The sequence below is a fragment of the Triticum aestivum genome, chromosome 4D (assembly GCF_018294505.1).
Source record: "Triticum aestivum cultivar Chinese Spring chromosome 4D, IWGSC CS RefSeq v2.1, whole genome shotgun sequence".
Taxonomy (NCBI): domain Eukaryota; kingdom Viridiplantae; phylum Streptophyta; class Magnoliopsida; order Poales; family Poaceae; genus Triticum; species Triticum aestivum.
The window spans coordinates 359,861,139-359,884,690 of record NC_057805.1 but is presented as its reverse complement, the minus strand read 5'-3'; positions in this window follow the sequence as shown (position 1 = coordinate 359,884,690).

Below are 23,552 nucleotides of genomic sequence, written 5' to 3'. Positions count from 1 at the left end.
GCGTGGACACCCGACGCCACCAATATGGCACCAGCGTTAAAAATTAGCGCTGGCGTTGGCACCTACGCCATCAGTATTTTGGACGGTAATGGCGTGCCGTGTTGTCCACGCCAGCAGTATTAGTCATCAGTTGTGACGTTCCATGTTTTCTCGACGCCAGTAATTTGATTTTCAAATTTGAAATAAAAGTTGTACAGCAGCGATTTCAACCAAAATGACAACATAATCCAGTTTAAGAATAGTCAATAAATCAACTATAAATAGACCAGTGACAGCATTTAAATTCAACAATGCACTTATTGATATAGTTTAATAAAGTAGGCAAAGTAACACACATATGAATGTACAAGTTCAAATAAATAGAGGTGATAATAACATGATATCTTCCATGCATGCCAACTAGCTAACTATGACTTTTCGGTGGGCGGAGTCAGGGTCATAGCCCGGAGTAAGTGAACCATTATCGCTGCCAGCAGACTTGTAGTAGACCATGATCTCGCCACGATCGTAGTCAAGGTAGAACGTGGCTCTCTCCCCCAGCTTCCATCTCGTAAGCATCTGCAAGGGCTTTCCAACCAGGGCAACCGAAGTAGGTGCGGTTTGCGTCCTTGGTGACAAGACAATTGAATTTTTGGCCCGTCAGCATCTTCATGAGGGTGCACTGGAATGTGATGGTGGCATCAACTGGAACTTTAAACTTCTCTAAGAAGTCACGCCTTGCCCCGCAAGGGGTGACCTGAGCAAAATTGAAAGAAAGAAGTAGCTAGCTAGTTATACAATTTTGGGTACAACCGTATACATCATGCATGAAACTCAATCAAAACATGTTCAACTAAAACATATCGTCCTAGTGAGGAAGTCATTCTGCATATCTATGAAGAACTTCTTATCCCTTTGGCATCTCACCAAACCGCGGGTCTCACATGGGGCATCCATATACTGCTTTCATGCATGAAGTTGAGAAAAATAAGCATACATAAGATGCACATAAATATAATGCAACATAATTAAGCAGTTAGTAAGAATCAGCGCTATCCGCCCATCTAGTTATTAACACATCCATACTTGTAATAAAACAATTCTACAAACCATGCGTAGTTCAAACATAAAACATGCATAAAGTTAAACAGTTCATATGAAATAGGTAGCGCTCCCTAAGCTAGTGGCCAGGGGAACCGGCCTCGTAGTCGTGCCTAGTCGACCTACGACGACACCCCTACTGACCCCTCCTCCTCACGCTCCAAGGCATCCCAGTCTATGTGATACTCCTCTGCGCTCTTCCTAGCTGCATACTAAAGTAACATCATCTTGTTGGCCTCCACGAGTTTGTCATCTCTCGCAAGCTCGCTCACCAATGGGTCGAAGAACTGCATCTCGGCCTCTTTGCTCTCCTTCTCCCCAACCCTAGTGCATATCCTCATCTCCTCAGGCGCGAGGAACATCGCGAACTCACGACACTCAGGGAAGTTCACATTCGCCCCATCCTGAAAGAACTCTATTGCCATGGCATCATAAGCACGCGCCGCTAACTTCGGGGTGTCCCAATGGCCAAGTTCGTGGACGACATTGTCCTTCCTAAAGGTGGCATAGTACTTATTTCACTTCTGTCGCACACCACGAAACTTCGGGGCCATCTGTGATGATGCATATATATAACTAACAAGTTAGTAAAAATGGGCATATTAATGAGTACCTGCAAAACCTACAATGCATAAAACGTTCTTTCACCACAAGTACACTAGTAGAAATAAAATAAAATTACACTATATAAATCATAGTCTACAACTACACTACATTCTTTCACCACAAGTACACTATTAGAAATACAATAAAATTACACTATCTAAAATCATAGTTAGTCTACAACTACATTACATTCTTTCACCACAAGTACACTACTAGAAATACAATAAAATTACACTATCTAAAATCATAGCTAGTCTACAACTACATTACATTCTTTCACCACAAGTACACTAATAGAAATACAATAAAATTACACTATCTAAAATCATAGCTAGTCTACAACTACACTACATTCTTTCATCACAAGTACACTACTAGAAATACAATAAAATTACACTATCAAAAATCATAGCTAGTCTACAACTACACTACATTCTTTCACCACAAGTACAGTACTAGAAATACAATAAAATTACACTATCTAAAATCATAGTCTACAACTACACTAAATTTCGATATTTTTCTACACTACTATTGCACTACACTAAGTAGAACTCACCCGCGGCGGCGGTAGACGGCGAGGAGGCATTGCGGGCGACGGGGCAAGGGGCGGTGGCCGGGATGGATGCGGAGGCGACGGGGGCTTCGGCAGAGGCGACGATGATGGGGACGGCGGCGGTGGCCAGGGTGGATGCGGAGGCGACGGCGACGGGGGCGGGGACTTCGGCAGTGGAGGCGGAGGCGACGGGGACTTCGGTGGTGGAGGCGGCGCCGGCGGTGGAAGCAGCGGAGGCGAGGGCGACGGGGGCGGCGGCGATTTAATGGGGATCGACGGTTGTGGGGGGCTTAATTTAATCAATACATCATGCCGGGGTCGGCGGGGTAATTGCTGGCGTTGGCCTACGCGGCCAACGCCATTGCTATCTGTTACACATATTGTTTTACTTTTAATTATGTGTTAGACATATTGTTTTTATATTTATATATATGTTTAGTTTTATTTTTTATTTTTTATTTTCCTATTGTTTATTATATTGTTATTTTACTAATTATTTTATGTAAATATGTAACCGTACAAGGGGAACCAATAATTAGAGAACACCAGCCAACATCCATCGATCTCATTAATCTAGCATAGATACATGATAGTTGAAGGATGAAAATAATAACGCGTATATATATAACTTCTAGTACTACACACTCTTGATCTAGACTAAGAACATAATCAGTGTAATGATTCCCATGAGAAAAAAAGATGCCGACGATCCAGCAGGGAGAACGAGCCCAAGCATAACACCAACTAAAAGGGCATATCGAAGCATCTTGAATTTTTGAATTTGGCCGCGCATCACTTCAATCTTCAGTTGCATCTCATCTATATGTTGTCTTAGTTCACCAATGGAGTACTCGAGCAACTCGCTCACACTTCTGCACGAGATCAACCCATATCCATGTGTAGCAATATTTTGTCCCTAACGCCTATGGATCACAATATACACAAACATATATTAATGATCGCGAATTGTGCAAATCAGCAGAATATCAAGATATTTTCTGTCATATTACCTTTCCACGGTTACCGCAGATGTAGAACTCTCGCTCTTACTTTGTGTGTGCGACATATGCTTATCAGCAGGGCGTCCACAACCGCAAAAAAGCAGCACATGTGCCCTCGCTCGATTCCTGGTAGCTTCAGTGCCGGTGGCATAGCTGCCGGATCGTCAAAGGGACGTCGCGCTGCAGCGGGATGATTCGCCAGACAGGGCTAGCTGCATTGGCCATGGTGAGCGCATGTCGTGGCCAACGTGGCGAGATGAGAGCTCGACCAAGGCGGCGGAGTCCCAAACTTGCGACACGCTCCGCCGACGTGGGCTCGAACGGGGGGCTCGTGCCAATTCGACAAGCTCTGGTGAGTCCATTGTCACCAAAGCAACTGACTAAGAGGGAGTAGAATTTTGTGGAGAATGGAAGTGAATGTATTTGAGAACAAGGGGCTGCCAACACATCTATATATAGGCACAACTTAGTGCTGGCGTTCCGGGCGAAGACACGACAGCACAAAGTTAAGTATCTATGGCGTGTTTATAAATCGCACGACAGCAATATACTGCAACTGGTCACGACAACTGAGCCCACATAGTAGTGGCGTAGGAAGTATTGGCAGCGTCAGCAATAGCAACTTATAGATGCGTACCAATTTGGCACACGCCAGCACTATTTCAAAAAAAATAGTGCTGGCATTGATGAAAAATGGCGCGCCACAAACGAAAGTTGTGGCTAGTCGTTTTCCCACTAGTGCCTCGATGGTCGATGACGATAGCGAGGTTGAAGACAACGTCGATCCGCTCGATGTGGAGCTCTCCGGCTCGAGCTTGAAGGCGTGGATGACAAAGAAGGACACGGTAGAGCTGCTGGACACCTTGGTGGGGTGCGGGGACGACGGTGTTCACGGCTATGGCGGCGGCATGACGATGGTGGCGCTCTACGTGGGCGGGGGAAATAGGTAGCACAGGGGGAAGGGGGAAAGGCAACTAGGGTTTCCTGGAAGGGGCATCGAGGATGCTCTTATCCTGTAGGGAGGCGGGGGATGGCCGGCCATGGCGCCGGGATCCCCTGCCACGACCCCCTATGAACAAGAGGAAGGGGACGGCACCACTGGTGGGCTGGGCCTTCACCTGTGCACTCGAAGCCCAACAACACAGTGGGGCATTTCTATTTTCTTTTTTTCCTGTATTAATTTCCATCGCTGTTTTGCATCTTCTTTTCATACTATTTGAATTTTGTTAAATGTGGAATCTGGTCACATAATTGAATTACAATATTTAGCACTGTCACAAAAAGTTGGATTATTTGAATCCATTTGAATTTGGTTTAATTAGAAATGATTTAAAAGAGGTTGTTTTGGTACTGTTTTTGGATGATAGGTTAAAAAGAGCAAACAAGTGATGTTGTTTTCCTTAACCTTAATTACATAAGATTATTTACAAAATTATGAACTATTTTGTTCGCAAGTTTGTAGATGTAATTATTTGACTTGCATTTTACACTTGAATTTGAATGTTGGATTAATTCCTACATGCAATTTAATTAAAATGATCATGATGACATGGCACATTAGCATGTGGTCACTGTAGCTAACCACTAGGGTGTTACAGGTTTACCGCTAAAAAAGGACGACCAGGAGTCGATCGTGCGATCTTCTAGGCGGGAGGTTGCGCTGCTAGCCACTGAGTTGGCGTGCAATTGATGCTAAAATTGAGGGTGCGACCTACTTGCCTACAAACGAGCCGGTATTCCATAGGTTTTTCAATATTTTTCTGGTTTTCTTTTTTCGCCGGTTTTTCTTCATTTTATTTCTCTGTTTTCGCAAAAAAAATCTTTTCTTTCTCTTTAGTTTTATTTATTCTCTGTTTCTTTCTTTTATTTTCTTTCTATTTTACTTTTTTATTCTCCGTTTTTTCATTATTTTTGCATCTTGTTTCTTTCTCATTTATGTTCTTTTTTCAGTTTGTTTATTCTGTTTCTATTTGCGGTTTTATTTCTTCTTTTGGTTATTATTCTACAATTTTTTTATATGTCAACAACCTTTTTTAATACAAGTCTAATATTTTTCCAATACTAATTCTACATTTTTTTAATATATGGATAACTTTTTTTATACACAATTTAACATTTTTCCAATACAAGAATAACATTTTTTGAATACATGGTCAACATTTTTTCTATATATTTTTCACATTTTTAAAAAAATACTTGAGTAACAGTTTTCAAATAAAAATATAAAAATTTGAATACATAGTCAGCATTTTTTATACACATTAAATTTCCTAAACGATTGATAAATATTTTTCAAATGGTTGTTCAACATTTTTAAAACATCTTAATTAACATTTTTATATACATTATAAACAGCATCATTTCTTGAATAAACGGTCAACATTTTTTCTATACACATTTAAAATGTTTCAAATGCTTGATTTTAAATTTTCAAACACTTGTTCACATTTTTTAAACATTCTTTAACATTTTTACGTACAATGATGAAAAAATCATCATTAAAAAAATTCATAATTTTTTTAATACATGGTCAACATTTTTAATATACACATCCTTGATTAACATTTCCCAAATCCTTGATTAACATTTTCCAAGTAGTTGTTTAGCATTATTTTTTAAATTACTTGATTAACATTTTTATATACATGATGAAAACAATTCATCAATTTTAAATACTTGTTCAACATTTTTTCTATACACATTTAACATTTTTCGAACACTTGCCCAATAGATTTTCAAATGCTTGATCAAATTTTTTAAATACATGATCAAATTATTTCACTGAAATTTTTTCAAATGTTTTTATGTAGATAGATTTTCTAATATAATTATTTTGAATATTTGAAAGCATAAACAAAGGTAAAAAAGGAAAGCAAAAAACATGAAAAAAAAACATATCCATAAAAGAGACATATAAGCTCGCCTGGGCCGGCCCAACTCACGCAAACCTTCTGCGCCAGATCGGGAGCTCGCGCGCGACACGTAATGGGCAAGCCCAACAATCTGCGAGAAAAACAGACGCTTTTGAAACTGTAAATGGGCGGGCTGGCAATCAAGGCATTTCCTATTTGGCGCCAAAGGCGCAAGCTAACGTGCATTTTGTTAACTGGCGCCTATGGCATCTGTAAATGGGCCGGCCCATCTAGGCGCCGGTTGAAGATTTTTTTTTTTGAAAATTCTGTGAACTTTTTTGAGATTGATGAACTTTTTTGAATACAGATGATCTTTTTACGAAATTTAATGAACATTTGTCTTGAAAATGGATAAAAAAAATTTATTTATGAAATTTTTTTCAGTTCCATTAACTTTTTTTAAAATTTCTATGAATTAATGAACTTTTGCTAAATACGATGAACTTTTTTTCAATTTGAATGAACTTTTTTTCAAATTGATGAACTTTTTTTCAAATTGATGAACTTTTTCAAAATTTATGAACCTTTTTTAAAGATGTGAACGTATTTTATCAAATGGATGAACTTTTTTTCTTTAAATCTGTAAACCTTTCTTCATTCCATATTTTTATTTTCGTACAAAAATTAATAAAATTAGGTGCAGCATGCTAGTGGACCGGCCCATGCTAGCAGCGCTGCAGGCGCCGAATCGTTAACGGGCGCCTGCAGCGTTGTATACGAGCTCTCGGAAATCAAACCAACATCGGTTGGCTAAGGAGTTGATGAGACACCAACGTCCAACGGACCCAGATTGCTTTGTTGTCTACACAGCAAAAACTGTGCTATGTAACACTTCGCTTAGTACAACATTAACATATATTTTGGACCAATATAAATCATTTGAAAAAAGAAAATGTAAAATTGAAAAAAACATAAAGTTGCTATGAAAAAGTTCACAAGTATGGAAAAACACTTCCGGATTTTGAAAAATCTCATGGGATTCACAAAACTTCAAGAATTTTCTAGAAAAGTTCACAAATTTGAAAAAAGTTCATCCATTATAAAAAAAATCATCTATTTCAAAATTTTCACAAATTTGGAAAAAAAGTTCATCAATTTTGAAAAAACTTCACAGAATTTGAAAAAAGTTCATCGATTCTGAATAAAAGTACACAAATTTGAAAAAAGAATTCATGGATTTTGAAAATAGTTCACAGAATTTGAAAAACAATGCATGAATTTTGAAACAAAGTTCATCAATTTTGAAAAAGTTCATCAAATTTGAACAAAAGTTCATTCAATTTTGAAAAAAGTCACTGAATTTCTAAAAATAGTTCATTGGTTTAAAAAAGTTCATCAAGTTTGGAAATATTTCATCAATTTGAAAAACAATCATCGAATTCAAAAAAAATGTTCACAGACTGAAAAATAGTTCATCGATTTTACAAAGAAACGGCAAATTAAAAAAAGTTCAGGAATTTATCATTTATCAAAAATGTAAGAATAAAGAGAAAAAGGAAAAAGGAAAAATCAAACAAAGTCGTTCAAAAAAACTATAAGTAAATCAACCCAAAAGCGGTTAATCAGTCACGTTCGAAGCAGGTGGGTGGGTGGTTTTTATGACCTACATGAAATCAGTAGATCGTGGGTTCGAATCCCACCTAGCTCACTGTTGTTTGCGATTTAACAAATAAAAAAAACTAAGCGGGCCGGCCCAGCTCGCGGGAGGTGATGTGCGCTGCAAGCGCCCGTTAACCGGCCCTGCAGCGCCAAATAGGATTTGCCCGCCAGATCGCCGGCCGATTGTGTTCACGCAAATAGTAGTTAAGGACGAGCACTTGTCCCTGGGGACTCCTATTCAGCACTGCTAGCACCGCGGAACACAACCAGCACTCACTATAGGCGCAACACACGGAATAGCATTAAAAACGCGAAATATAACCACAAATAAATGTGCTCCCGTGACGAATCGAACTCACGCCCTACACTTCCTACAGGTTTTTGGCTAACCAATTGGGCATGTCATTGCAAGTGACTGAATACAGCTAAAATACTTTAAGAACTATTATAGCTGATCATACATCATTTTCTTTAAAGAAAATTGGAACTTCACAAATTCTGGGAAAAGTTCATGAGCAAGCAAAAAAATGTTGCCCTACTAAAAAAATCACTGGTATTGAGAAAGATCATCAATTTTGAAAAATAGTTCAAATTTTGTTGAAAAAAGTTCATCAAGTTTTTTTTTTAAATCATCAATTTTCAAAAAATGCTCATCAAATTTGGGAACAGTTCATTGAATTTGAAAAAAAATTCATTGAATTCTACAAACATTTATCGGATTTGGAAAAATTTATAAATTTTGAAAAACCATTTCACAAAAACTGAAAAAGTTCATAATTTTTAAAAAAACTTCATAGAATTTTTAAAAAAAGTGCAGCAAAGTTGAAAAAATTCATTAAATACCAAAAAATTCATCAATTTTGAAAAAAAAATCAAAAATACTAAAAAAATAGTTCATCATTTTTTTAAAAATAGTTCGTTAAATTTGGAAAAAATTTATTTAAAATTTATAATGTTCATGAATTTTGAAAAAAGCCACCAAATGTGAAAAACATTCATCAAATTGAAATAAGTTCATCGAATATAAAAAAATCATTGATTTCTAAGAAAAGTTCACCAAAACTTAAAAAAAAAGTTCATGGATTTGAAAAAAGTCCATCAATTTAGAAAAAACGAGAAAGCTAAATTCCTGCCGGTCGGAGTTTTGCGATATATCTGAACGCATTAGACGACGTCCTTCTTCATTCTGTCGTTGTCTATGTCGCTTTCCATCGGTGTCGCTTTCTACCTCCTGCATGTTAGGCCATTGGTCCCCCCACCCCCTCTCCATGTGAATGCAAGTGCGTCTCTCTCGGCAAATTTGACAATTTTGACCTCGAAACAAAATCAATTCACAGAATGAACTGCCCGTAAAACTATTTCACACCCCTGACCCTTTTGTGTAGCGCCCGCCACGCCGGCGACACCCTACGGTGCAGCGCCTAGCTCTGGGGCGTTGCACCTCTGTCCATCGTGGCAGCCCATGGGCCCGTACCCAACAGTGCAACGCCTCCGAGCTAGGCGCCGCACATGTAATGTGCAGCGCCTAGCGCTCGGGCGTTGCACATTGACTTAGATGCAACCGCGCCAGCCCTCTCCTCCCCCACCCACCCCATTGCCAGTTACAGAACATAACAGGGCGGCGGCCCTCTCCACTCCCCCTCTCAATCCCCTCTCCCAAATCCTTCCGATCCGACGATTTGGTCCGTGCATTTCTTCACCAATCCATCGTAGAAGGTACTCTCCTCCGATCCCCTTCTTTCTATCCATAGAAAATATGATATTTTGAAGATTTGGGGAACCCTTGTTTGAATCTTGCATGTATTAGATTTGGGGAACTTTTGTTTGAATCTTGCATATATTAGATTTGGGGAACCCTTGTTAGATTAGAATGTGGTTTGGATAGATAGGTTGACATGTTATTTATATAGTTTGGATACATAGATTGACATGTTATTTCTATGGAAAAGTTATTTGTATGAAGTAGGCCTAGTTTAGTTTATTTGTACTGAAATTATACTCGTATTGAGAAAAATGCTTTGGATACATATGCTTTGAATCTTGCATGTAGTAGGCCTACTTTAGTTTTTTTGAATTGAAAAGATAATCGTGTTGACAAGAATGCTTTGTTGAAATTGTTAGGATGGTTTGGCTTCTCGATGATCATTGGGACAAACAACACCGGTCGTACGCTATGTCGGTGCAGCAGCGGGTAATACTGAAAGTGGCCGGTGTTATGAATTTCGTATTTTTTTTCAAACACAAATGCCCCATATGTAATGTTATGATTTGTTTGTTTGTAGGAGCTTGCACCTCTGAAGCTTCGGTCTCACGGGATCAGCCTTGGAGGGATGCGCTATGATGAGCGGTACACACCGTATGTAAGGGAGGCAGGACTTCTCCCTTTCATTCAGTTGGTCCGCCGGTCGACGCCACCCAACAATGCTGCAGCACTCACCGCGCTTATTGATCATTGGAGGCCGGAGACACACACTTTCCATCTTCGGACCGGGGAGATGACCGTGACGCTGCAGGATATTGCTATGATCACCGGTCTTCCTATCGATGGCAATCCTTTATGTATGAACACCGATTCTGATGGGTGGCGCGCGCAGATGCAAGCCCTTATCGGTATGGTTCCTCCGGAGCCTCGGGAACCAGAAGCAGAAGATAAGAAGAAGGAAAGAGTCGCAGCGGGCGCTACTTTCACGTGGATATCATCGAACTTCTGTCATTGCCCTGATGATGCTAATGAGGACATGGTGAAGACATATGCTCGTGTCTACATGTGGTACGTGATATCCAGGACAATGTTTGCTGATGGCACAGGCAAGAATGCTCCATGGATGTGGCTGAAGGCGTTGACCGTCTTCGATAGCAAATGGAGTTGGGGTTCGGCGACACTGGCTTACTTGTATCGACAGGTATGAAGTTGTTTCCTTTTCACTTCATTGATACATTATCAATGCGCTCTTGCGGCAAATTTGACCATGTTCTCTTTTATGTGCAGTTGGACGAAGCCTGTTGTAGGCACACTGGAGGTATTGGTGGTTGTCTGCTCGCACTTTCCATATGGAGCTGGGAGCGTTTGCCGGTTGGACGACCGAAGACCGTGAAGTACGAGGATTGGGACGATAAAGACGACCCACTACGGCTCCCCACTTGGGCTTACAAGTGGGATGTGTTAAATGAGACGACGGATGATCCCTCGGTAATGTACAAGTTGTACAAGAGCGAGCTGGACGCGATCACGCCTGAGCAGGTGAACCGACATTGCATAAGTGATTATCATGCTTGTATCGTAACTCGATATCAATTTTGCATTCAATCCCATTTTGCAGGTGGAATGGGAGCCGTATGGAAAAGGAGAGAGTTTTGGTAACCCTATAGAGTTCAGGCTGAATCCGATGTGCATTAGGGATAGGGATCTCTGGCATATGCGGTGCCCACTGATATGCAACTGGGCGGTTGAGCTTCACCTGCCACATCGGGTGTTCCGCCAGTTTGGTTTGTTCCAGCCACACCCGCCGGAGTGGGAGGACACGGACAAGTTGCTACACGCGTAAGATATAATTAACCTTGAGCACTTAGCAGCTTCTCGACGGTTTCGATGATGCTAATATTCTGTTTCTAACTTGCAGGTTGGATAGGAAAAAGCAGCGGAAGATCAAGGATTGGGCCAAGCATCACAGGAAGTATGTCGTGCAGTTCGCTCTTAGTGTGGAGCAAGCAAGGGCTGGAAAACGAGCCCAGCTTCGTGAGCACTGCCCGATCGCGTTCAACAACTATCTCACATGGTTTCTTGCAAGTACCCGCGTGGAGGTATGCCAGCCGGCGTATGCTGAGGAGATTCTGGAAGAACCCACCGTTTTTGATGAGGTAGCCCAGCACCAGTACAACGCATTAGTCAGGAAAGGCAACTCAGTGATCCCTTCAGCTCCAATGATGAACTTTGTGGTTAGCCCTTTTTGCTTTTCCATTCGCACTATTCACATCTTCGCTTGCCTAACACTTTGATACCGTTTCTGTTCATAGCGTGCCCAGATCAAGAAAGCAGCTGATGAGACCGAGACTATTCTGGAAACAACCCCGGCTGGCAAAAGCGATGGGGAAGGTGCACTTCGAGCATTCATTAAGGTTCACATCTCCTTCAAACTAGCACTTAACATTTGTTGCTACGTTCCATGTCTCATTCAATTGTACATGTTGCAGCGCCAGGGCCAAAAGTTAAGGCGGCTATCAAACCTTTTCGGTTGTCGTGACCCCGAGTATGTATCACCAGAACGGTCTAGGTCGGCGACACCATCAGATCCCGCTTCGGGGCAGGGCCATGGTGAACCTTTCGACGATGAGGACGTGGGTGTGGTCACCCAAGAGGTATGTCACGACGATATATATCCATTTGTTGATGCATTGCTAACTATATCCTCACACACGGTCTTTCCATACCTTCTGTTGATGCATAGGTTGCTGATGATATGACCGTGCGGACGTACCAGGCTCGGTGTGCATACGAGTTGAAGCCTAGGAAGGGAATCAACAAGTACACACCTGAAGACTTCACCCAAAGAGGCCAAAGAGGCGAAAGGACGGTCGGCACCTCGCGGATGGCGGCTTTGGATGACTATTTGGATGACGATGTCGAACCGGAGCCGGAGCCGGAGCGGGTTCCTCTTCCTAGGAAGGTGAAGAAGATAAGCGTCAAGAGGGGGGGAGGAGCCAGCAAGCGTGGAAAGCACTAGTCATCGTCATTTTTTTATAATGTTGAACTTAGAGTGGAATTTGTTATGTCGTTGAACTTGGAGTGGTCGTACCTGTAATGTGGAATTTGTTATGTCGTTGAACTTGGAGTGGTGGTAGCTCTATGTTAAACTTGAACTTATTGTGATGGTCCTTTCTAAGAAATGATGTCTGTGGTGAACCCTTTTTGAACCTTAATGTTTCTTATACGAATTGTTGAACTGTGGCTGAAAATGACCCAGTAGAGGGGGGAGGAGGCACAGAAGGTAGGCCTCCAGTTTGAGGCAAAAAATTTGCTAAGTGTTTGTGCAGCGCCTAGCTCGGGGGCGCCACACTATACGGTGCAACGCCTAGCGGCCAGGCGCTGCACTGTAGAGTGTGGCGCCTCCAGGCTAGGCGCTGCACAGGTCTGTAGCTATCCAGAGAGCCACAGAAGGTAGGCCTCCAGTTTGAGGCGAAAAATTCGCTAAGTGTTTGTGCAACGCCTAGCCTAGAGGCGCCGCACTATACTGTGCAACGCCTAGCTTCCAGGCGCTGCACTGTAGAGTGTGGCGGGCTGCACAGGTCTGCAACTTGCCATACCTTCTGTTGTTGTCTGGATAGCTACAGACCTGTGCAGCGCCTAGCTTGGAGGCGCCACACTCTACAGTGCAGCGCCTGCGAGCTAGGCGTTGCATAGTATAGTGCGGCACCTCCAGGCTAGGCGCTGCACAGGTCTGTAGCTATCCAGAGAGCCACAGAAGGTAGGCCTCCAGTTTGAGGCAAAAAAATTCGCTAAGTGTTTGTGCAGCGCCTAGCCTGGAGGCGCCGCACTATACTGTGCAACGCCTAGCTCGGAGGCGCTGCACTGTAGAGTGTGGCGCCTCCAGGCTAGGCGCTGCACAGGTCTGTAGCTATCCAGACAGCAACAGAAGGTATGGCAAGTTACAGACCTGTGCAGCGCCTAGCCTGGAGGCGCCACACTCTACAGTGCAGCGCCTGGAAGCTAGGCGTTGCACAGTATAGTGCGGCGCCTCCAGGCTAGGCGCTGCACAAACACTTAGCGAATTTTTTGCCTCAAACTGGAGGCCTACCTTCTGTGGCTCTCTGGATAGCTACAGACCTGTGCAGCGCCTAGCCTGGAGGCGCCACACTCTACAGTGCAACGCCTAGCTCGCAGGCGCTGCACTGTAGAGTGTGGCGCCTCCAAGCTAGGCGCTGCACAGGTCTGTAGCTATCCAGACGCAACAGAAGGTAGGCCTACAGTTTGAGGCACTTGGACTTGGACTTAGTGAATTTTTTAGCTATCCAGAGAGCCACAGCAACTAGGCGCCACACGGTAGATTGCAGCGCCCAGATGCTAGGCGTTGCACTTGGACTTAGTGAATTTTTTAGCATATGCAAACATAGTAAGTAACAACTGTAGATTGCAGCGCCCAGATGTGAAGTAGGATTGATACGTAGCAAGCAAACAACTGTGAAAAGAACATGTGCACGAAGTACTTCACGACACATAGTAGTTCATAACACATAGTACTTCACGACACATAGTAGTTCTTATAACCAAATCGAGGAGGAGACATAGTAGTTCACCGCACATAGTAGTTCTTACAACCAAATCGAGGAGGAGACATAGTAGTTCACGGCACATAGTAGTTCACAACCAAATCGAAGAGGAGACATAGTAGTTCACAACCAAATCGAAGAGGAGACATAGTATTTCACAACCAAATCGAAGAGGATGACATAGCTCTATTGTGTAGAGCAAGGCCCCTTTCCCTTCTTCTTCTTCCTCTCTTCTTCCTCTTCCTCCTCCCTTTTTCTTATGAGGTGAGCCTCCTTAACCACCCTCTCCATGAATATCTGATTGTCCCTCTCTTCTTTTTCAGCTGCAATTGCCCAAAGCTTCATGGTTCTTTCTTCAAAATCCTGTTGACGCTTCTTCTGTGCCTCCTCAACTTTCCTCATCAACGCTTGCTCCCTAGCGCGCATCGCATTTGCCGCAGTCTGTTTTCGCTTCCTCTCCTTCTCAAGCTCCTCTTCCTTCTTCTTCTTTAGCTTGGCTGCATCCTCCTCTCTAAGCTTCTTCGCAGCCTTCTCCCACCATCCCGCCATCTCATCTTCGCCATCCTCCTTCATCGTTGGTTTGTTGGGTTGGGAAGCCGCCATACCTACAATGAGTGAAACATAATGGTTAGTAAGGACAATAAGAACAAATGGAAGCACATATGAAAAAGAAGAACATATGAAAAAACAAGAACATATGATACATTATAGTTAGTGAGGAACATACGGAAACGGTCCATCTAGGTATCCAAACATTCCTCTATAACGAACTTGCGCTTGTCCATCACCACGGCCAAGTCCACCACCAAGGCCAAGACCATCACCAAGGCCGAGACCATCACCACGGCCATTACCACCACGTCGAGCTCTACCACCACCACGGCCTAGACCACCACCACCACCTCTACCACCACCACGGCCTCTTGTAAGTCCAAGTTGCCGACCTCTTTGTTGCCTAGATCCTCTTTGGCTAACACTTGGTTGGCTAGGCACTTGTTGGCTACCACTTGGTTGCCTTGGCACTTGGTTGGCTACCACTTGGTTGGCTTGGCACTTGTTGGCTACCACTAGGTTGGCTACCACTTGGTTGGCTCCCTTGTGTAGCTCCTTGTTGGCTTGTGCTTGCATCATTTTTCTTGGACCTTTTCCTTGGTTTCGTACATTTTCTTTTGTTGTGGCCATGACCTTTGCACTCCCCACAACGGGAGCTCTCACGAGGCTCTTGGAATTGGTCGTTGCCCGCTTCGCGGCGCCCACCATGGCCCCATCCGTCCATGTCGCCTCTAAGACGCTTTGTCTTACGTCTACCCCGTTTAACAACCTTCAACTCCGGATCCGGCCATAGTTGAACTCCATGATACTCCGGCCATTGTGATTGGTCAAAGTATGGGTGAAAGCGGGGAGCCCATGTTTTCTTGACCGTCATGATTGAGAACTCCGACTCCCTCACGGTGCGTGGGTGATTGATGTCCACATTCCTAACGCGACCGGCGGCATACAAATGTGAGCATGGGAGATGAAGCAACAATGGCCTCCCGCAAGTGCAATCACATTGTGTTAACGACACCTTGAAAGCCCGACCTCCATGTTGCCGGCCATCGTTTGTGGTTCCTCCTGGCTCTTTCACTTCGTACTTCCACTCTTCGTTGTCATATAATATAGCTTCTTCTGAGTCCGCCTTCCGTGATTGAAATACCAACCATTCATCAACTTTGGGTGGGAACTTGTACTTGTACTTCCGTGGGTTCTCACCCGCTATCTGTGCATCGGTTTCCATCGAGTACTTTACAAAGTACGCATTCATCTTGTCAAATGTGTATTGAACTATTGCCGTCACGGGTAATCCACGTGCACCTTTGAGCACCCTATTGAAGCATTCGGCCATATTGCTTGTCATTTGACCGTATCTCCGGCCATCTTCATCAAAAGCACGTGCCCACTTGTTCCGGTATTGAATGTGCCTATTGAGAAAATCTTGACCCCCGGGATCAAGTTTTTTGTGTGCGAGCAATTTGTTGTACAAAGTGGCGAAGCGCTTATCGGAGAAAGCGAGACAACAATCTTGAAGATCATCGGCCAACTCCTTAAGGCCACATGCCCTATAGAAGTTCGAACAAAAGTGCCTCATGCACCATCGATGGTGCAACGGAGCATGCCCGGGAATGTCAATCTCCACGGCGTTAAGAATTCCTTGATTCCGATCCGATATGACACAAATTTCCCTTTGAGCGGGTAACACCTTCGTCCTCAAAAGATGCAGAAACCACTCCCAGTTGTCATTGTTTTCCACCTCAACCAAAGCAAATGCCAATGGCAACACCCGGTTATTGGCATCACTTGCTATCGCAACCAACAAGGTGCCCTTGTATTGTCCGGTCAAGAACGTGCCATCAATTGCGATGACCGGCCTACAATGTTCGAAAGCCCTCACACATTGCTCGAACGCCCAAAAAGCACGGCCAAATACTCTGACTTTCCTTCCTTCATGAACCGTTGTTTGGTGCCCATGAGGCTCGACCACATGAACCATGCCCGGGTTTGTCGCGGCCATGGCTAACAACAACCTAGGGATTCGGTTGTATGCTTCCTCCCATGTACCATACAACATCTTAAATGCGGCTTGCTTCGCCTTCCATGCCTTGCCGTATTTCACCTTGTAATGAAAGATGGCTTTCACAAGGTCAATGACATGTTGGACGCTCATTGTTGGAAGTGTGGATATTGAGTTGGAGAGCCTGTAAGCGATGAACTCGGACGTGAGTTGTTTGTGGTCTTCGGACACAATCTTGCCATCCACCCTTTTGCCTTGGCACATGTGAGTTGGCACACAACTCACTACATGCCAAGTTGGACCTCCTTTCCATGGTCTTGCACGCACAATCCACGGACAACCGCCACGGCGTCTTGCCACTCCTTGTTGGACCTCCTTTCCACGAGCTCTACCACCACCACGGCCTCTTGTAAGTCCAAGTTGGACCTCCTTTTCATCTTCACATGCACATGCAACCGTGTAGCGCACATTGACGTCCGAGTTCACCACCTTGTGTGGACGATAATGCGTAACCGAGTAGTTGTCGAGCCACATCTTCAAATCCAACAAGCTGTCGAACTTAGAACCTTTAGCAATCCGGTTCTTGTCGTCTACCAAATCACGGTGAGAGCTTGGCCTAACCCCAAGAGGTACACATTGGCCACCATCTACCACGGCTTCATCCGCGAGACTAACATCCTTGAACAATGTAGTCCGATGATCCCGACCAAATACCTTCTCGAAAGCTTCGGCCTCCTTCACCGTGAACCCCTCCGCATCAACTTGTTCATCGGGACCATCGTCATCCGAGTCCGATGCATATGCACGGGAAAAAGGGATGGAATGGTCCATTGTCTCTTGCAAATGATATTTGTCGAGATCACCCACATTGTTGTCATGGAGATCAACTTCATTGTCATCGTCCGCATACTCATCATTGTCCTCTTGCAAAGATTCATCTTGGTTGTTTGTATACGGGCTCAATGTTGGCCTCACTTCTTGGGTCAAAAGAGGTTCAACAATTTCATCTCGCTTCAAGGGTGGGGGGCTACTAGCAACCAAAGGGGAGGGGTTCCGGTTCAAGTCCAAATGCAAACTTGAATCAACCTTCTTCGTTGCAAATAACTCAAGAGCCTTGTCTAGTGATTCGGCCACCGTCTCCTTGTATGCAACCCAACGTTGCTCCGAGTTGACACGCATTGTCTTCCAACGGATGTGCATTCCAAAACCAACATTATGCCTTCCCTCCAACTCAATGATATCACTAGGGTCCATCCAATTCAAATCTTTCCTAACTTGTTGCAAGAGCTCCGCATAGCTAGGACTACTATCAAACACCATGTCAAGCTCATCCGGGTCCGGTTTTTGCCTTTCAAAAGGTCTTGTCCCCATGATGAACAAACACACATGTTCTTCCCATCCCTATAAGCATTCAAAGAACACAAGGTAACATTGCTTCCATGAGTACTAATCCATGGATTAACACAGAATACAAACCCTAATATATATATGAAACAACAACCCTAACCCTAACCATAACCCTAACCATAACCATAACCCTAACCATAACCCTAGCCCTAAACCTAACCCTAGCACCAACATAAGAACACCCATAAGAATAACCCTAGCATACTAACAAAGCCTAATCATAGAAATTGGCTAACAAACATCTCACATCTCCATGCAAATCTCTAGATCCAAACAAAACTAGGGTTTCCCCAAACTAGCAACAAATGAGCAATGGGAGAACTTTACTTGGATCAAAACAAGAGGATCGGAGATTATTACCTTGAGGGAGGGTTTGACTTCGAAATCCACGGACAAATTCTTCAAATTTGCAAGATTTGGAAGAAGATTTGAGAGGGGGAGAGAGTGGGAGAGGGGGCAAAGCTCGGGGAGAGAGTGAGAGAGTGTGTGGTGGGGGGTGGGGGAGGGGGGCCCGGCCAAGTGGCTGGATAAGTCACAGTGCAGCGCCTAGCCGCTAGGCGCTGCACATTACATGTGTGGCGCCTAGCACGCCGGCGCTGCACTGCTGGGTGCGGGCCCAGGGGCTGCCACGGTGGACAGGAGTGCAACGCCGCCGCGCTAGGCGCTGCACAGTAGGGTGTGGCGCCGGCGTGGCGGGCGCTACACAAAAAGGTGAGGGGAGTGAAATAGTTTCGCACCCAGTTCATTCTGTGAAATGATTTCGTCCCGAGGTCAAAATTGTCAAATTTGCCGTCTCTCACCCCATGTGACAGGCTGCCTAGTTGTAGAGTGAGTAAGAGAGAGGGAGACGTGAGAGATGGATGAGATGACAGGACCCTTTTCAGGGATACACCATACATGCATGTTTGCATGGTACTGCATGAGCTGGCCTTTTTTATGTGGGCATGCATGCATGTCGTATGCGGCTCCATGAGCCCATGCACAGGTAAGCCGTTTTTCTCTATGTGCAGGTGGATAACCAGGGCCATTTAATAAGCCTAATTATTACGTGTTTTGGTCTTTGGAGCCAATAAAATGGGATGAAGAAAGTACTAGTCATTGTTTTTTGTACAGGGCAACTCCAACCAGGAGACGCAAATCTTGTCCTCTTTGTTGGTGTTTTGTATGTTTGGGTCACTAAAACGGAGAGTGGACCGACGTACGCGTCCGGACAGAGCCACTAAACCCAACGGTGCTGCTCCATCTGGTGAGAAGTCTGTCTCGGCATTTCATTGAACACCAAGTGGGGGCGGCAACGCCAAGGCAAGGGGCGACGATAACTTATGTACCTCGGTGCTGATAACTTTGGCGAGGGGGTGATAAAATGTACCCACGGCAACTTTAATGTTAATAGCACGGTAACTCACTCATCGCAAACCTAATAACTTATATACCCCAGTCCTGGTAACTTTGTCGGCGGTGGGGGTGGGGGCAGGGGTGGTTGATGAAATATACCACTGTTAACTTTTGTGTGAATAGCATGATAACTTCACACATCGCACACCTGATAGCTTATGTATCCCGGTCCTGATAACTTTGGCATGGGTGTGGGTGCGGGTGTGTGTGTGGGGTGGGGGTGGGGGGTTGATGAAATACCCCCTGGTAACTTTTATGGGAATAGCATGGTAGCTCACATATCATAGACCTGATAACTTGTGTACCTCAATCCTGATAACTTTGGCATAGGGTGAGGGGTTAATGAAATATCCCCTCGGTAACTTTTGTGTGAATAGTATGGTAACTCACACATATCACACCTGATAACTTATGTGTCTCAGTCCTGATAACTTTGGCGAGGGAGTTGTTTAATAACATACCCCGACAATTTTCGTGTAAATTTTTTTGTACTATAAGCATCGTATACATGATAACACATGCACAATCACCGCAATAACTTTACCCGAGCTGAAAAGAAGGTTAGAAGGTTTATGCCCCGGTAATATCTGTGTAAACAATGTTGTAACATATGTAGCACATGTGTGAAAAATTACTTAGCCCATATGTGATAACTTTTGATCCGAAATAAAAGTCATCGGAACATATCAAAATAGGATCTAGTTTTGATGCCCTCTTCGCGGCGTGTTTTTTATGTGAAAACGATTTTTTGATCGGACCGAAGGTTTGAACTACAAAACATTTTGAAGTTTGAAAATAAGTGAGGATCAAGGATGAAATCAACTTTTCAGTCTTCTAAATCATTTGCATAGGGGAGAATTGGAGGACCACTTTTTATGCCCCGGTAATTTCTATATAAATAAGATGGTAAGTTATGTATCATATACGTGATAACTTACTTAGTCCGGGTCTGGTAACTTTTGACCCAAAAAAAGTCGTCGAAACATACCAACATGGGATCTAGTTTCGAAGGTCTCGTCGTGACGAATCTTTTATGTGAAAACATTTTTTCAATCGGAGCGATGGTTTGAGTTACAAAATATTTTGAATATATTTTTTTAGATGGAACCTCTGATGACATCAGCTTTTCTATTTTTTGGCATGCAACTATTATACAACAGGAGGAGTCTATATAAGCATGCGAGGGAGTTTGCACTGCATGCATGATTTGTGAGGTGCATGCTCTAGTCGCGGGAGCGAGGTGGAGGTGGAGATCGATCGTGAGAATCTGTTGCTAATTTCCTGCCGTCTGGACGTTAGTCGCGTCCTAGAAAAAAAATCATCAGTTCAAAAAAAACATCAATTTGGAAAAAGTTAATGCATTTAAGAAAATAAAAAATAAATAGGAAAAAAGCAGAAAACATGGGCATTTCCTATACGTATAAATATAAGAAAGGAAGTTGGTATGCACCAGTGACAAGTTGGCGTGGTGGTTATTTTAGTTCCCTCACAACAGTGAGATAACGGGTTCTAACCTAGTCACCCGCACTTTCTCACGCCCCTTTTTGGAGTTTTAAAATAGAAGAAAAGAAATTAAATGGGCTGGGCCAAAACTGAGGGATATGTGCGCCGATTTGCAGAACAAACTGCAACCAGCGCCTGAAGCGCTAAATACGAACCGCCCAGATCTCTCGTCACACGATCCCAGGTCGATGGTGGGACCGTTGACCACGAACATGCGCCACTCACCAGGTAGTTGACTATTAAATTCTACCAAAAAGTTTATGAAAAATTCAAAAAGAATCATAAATTCAAAGAAATGTTTACACATCAATTAAAATTTATGGGTTGAAAAAATCAGGAAATTTGAAAAGGTTAATGAAATTTGAAAAAAATCAGAAATTCAAAATAACATTAATTTATTTGGAAAAAATTCATGATTTTTTAGAAAAATCATGAATATGGTAAAAAGTTTAAAAGTTAGAAAAAAAAAGTTCAGCAATTCGAGAAGAGTTCATGAATTTGCAAAGAATTCACTGATCAGAAAGAGTTTCATGGATTCAAAATTAGTTCATGAATTTAGGAAAAAGTTGAAGAATTTAAAAATAATTGACGAATTCTATATTAGCTCGAGAAATTGAAAATATTTCATAAATTTTAAAAACAAAATTACATAAATAGGAAAAAAATCACAAGTTAATAAAAAAGGAAAGGAAAAGGAAACGTACAAAAAACCAATCGTAAATAAACTACAGGAAAACGGACCAAAAGACTCTAGGGAGAATCTTAAGGAAGAACAACTAGTTGAGGAGTGCTCCTTCGGGAGCCTCTCCAACGATCACATCTGGTGGGCTGAGAGGGCGCCTCGCGCGCTCTCCTCCGTCGCCATGTGTCGTGCTCTCGACGCTTCCTTCGGATTTTTTTTTCACACGCTTTTTTGCTTTCATGATGGGGTTTTTCCGAGTTTTTTGACTTTTTGGTTTCTACCGGTCTTCCTTAGCTTTTGAAACAAATTCGATAAAAGATTTGTGCGGAAAACGTATTTTTTTCCAAGAGAAGCATGATTTTTCTTCCACGAGAGGCACAATTTTGCTTCAGCGAGAAGCACGGGCATGCCTCTCAGAAACGAAAAAAAAACGCATTTTCTTTTCTTTTTCTTCCTTGAGAGGCACGGTTTTGCTTCCGTGAGAGGAATGTGTGCCTCTCAGAAACATAAAAAATCGCATTTTCTCTTTTTTATTTCTTCCACAAAAGGCACGGTTTTTCTTCCGTGTTGGAAATAAAAATAAACATGTTTTCTCTTTCTTTTTCTTTGAGAGGCACAGTTTTGCTTCCGCGGGAGGCATGGTCGTGCCTCTCGAAAACGAAAAAACGCTTTTATATTTTTTTTTCTTCCATGAGTGCACGGTTTTGCTTCCGCGGGAGGCACGGATTTACTTTCGCGAGAGGCACGGTCGTGCCTCTCGAAAACGGCTTCCGAAAAGGAAAAAAGACGTGCTCCCGATTCGATTTTTTGTCTGGTTTTTCATGAAAAAAGTTTGTCAAAACCTATCAACATGGGATCTAGTCTTGAAGATCTAGTCGCGGGGAATCCAACAATGAAAACGGTTCGAGATTGGGACGCAGGGTTTAAGAGATTAAACGTTTTGAATAAACGGATCTACGAAGAAAGGGAAAACTCTCAGGTTGCGACAAGTGGGACACATGTAGGCGTCACTTGTCACAACCTGGGGAGGGGGTGATCTTTGGAAGGAGCACTCCTCAATTAGTGATTTCGACCTTAAGATTCCCAAAACCAATGTGGGAAAGGACTTAATGGGCCGGCCAACTTAGAACTAATAAACGAAGGGACAGTTTGTGTGTTATACGGTTTATATGCGGGACCTCCTATATGGCGACGTACGCGCCGGCAGCCACTCGAGCGTGCACCCTCCCCACTACCCCATGCGCCCTCATGGGCCAGCCCATGTGTGGGGTGGGAGTCCCTTGGGACTATTTTTTTCTTCTGTTTTTAGAGTATTTTTAATTTTCAAAAATAATTTGGGATTTCAAAAAAAGTTGCAAATTGTTAAAATGTTCGTGAATTAAAAAATTGTTCATGATTTGAAAATGTTCAGGAAATGATGAATGCTCGCGGATTCAAAAAATGTTTGTCTATTCAATTATTTTTACAATTTCAAAAAACTGTTCATGAATTTCTGGAAACAAATTCACTATATTCGAAAATATTTGACAGTTTTGAAGAATGTTCCCAAATTAAAAACAATTGTTCACAAAATTCAGAAATTTAAAAAAAAAACGTTCATATTTTCCAGAAAAGGTAAAAAACTTCAAGGAATGTTCGTGATTTTGAAAAATGTTCATGGTTTTAAAATATGTTCAAAAAATAAAAAATGTTTAGAATTTCAAAAACTGTCCATGATTGTGAAAATATGTTCACTTTTTCCAAAAATGTTCACGAATTTGTAAAAAATGTTCATCAACTCAAAAAAAATGTTTCAAATTTCTAAAAAATGTTCGGCAGTTTGAAAAATGTTCACACTTACAAAAAAAATATTCACAATTTGAGAACAATTGTTCGCAAATTTGAAACATGCCAAAAAAAGGAAATATAAAAGGAGAAAAAAATTAAAATTGTACATTAAAGAACAACAGAAAAGAAATAATAGAAAATGAAAAGGATTTTTGCAAGTTAAAAAAAT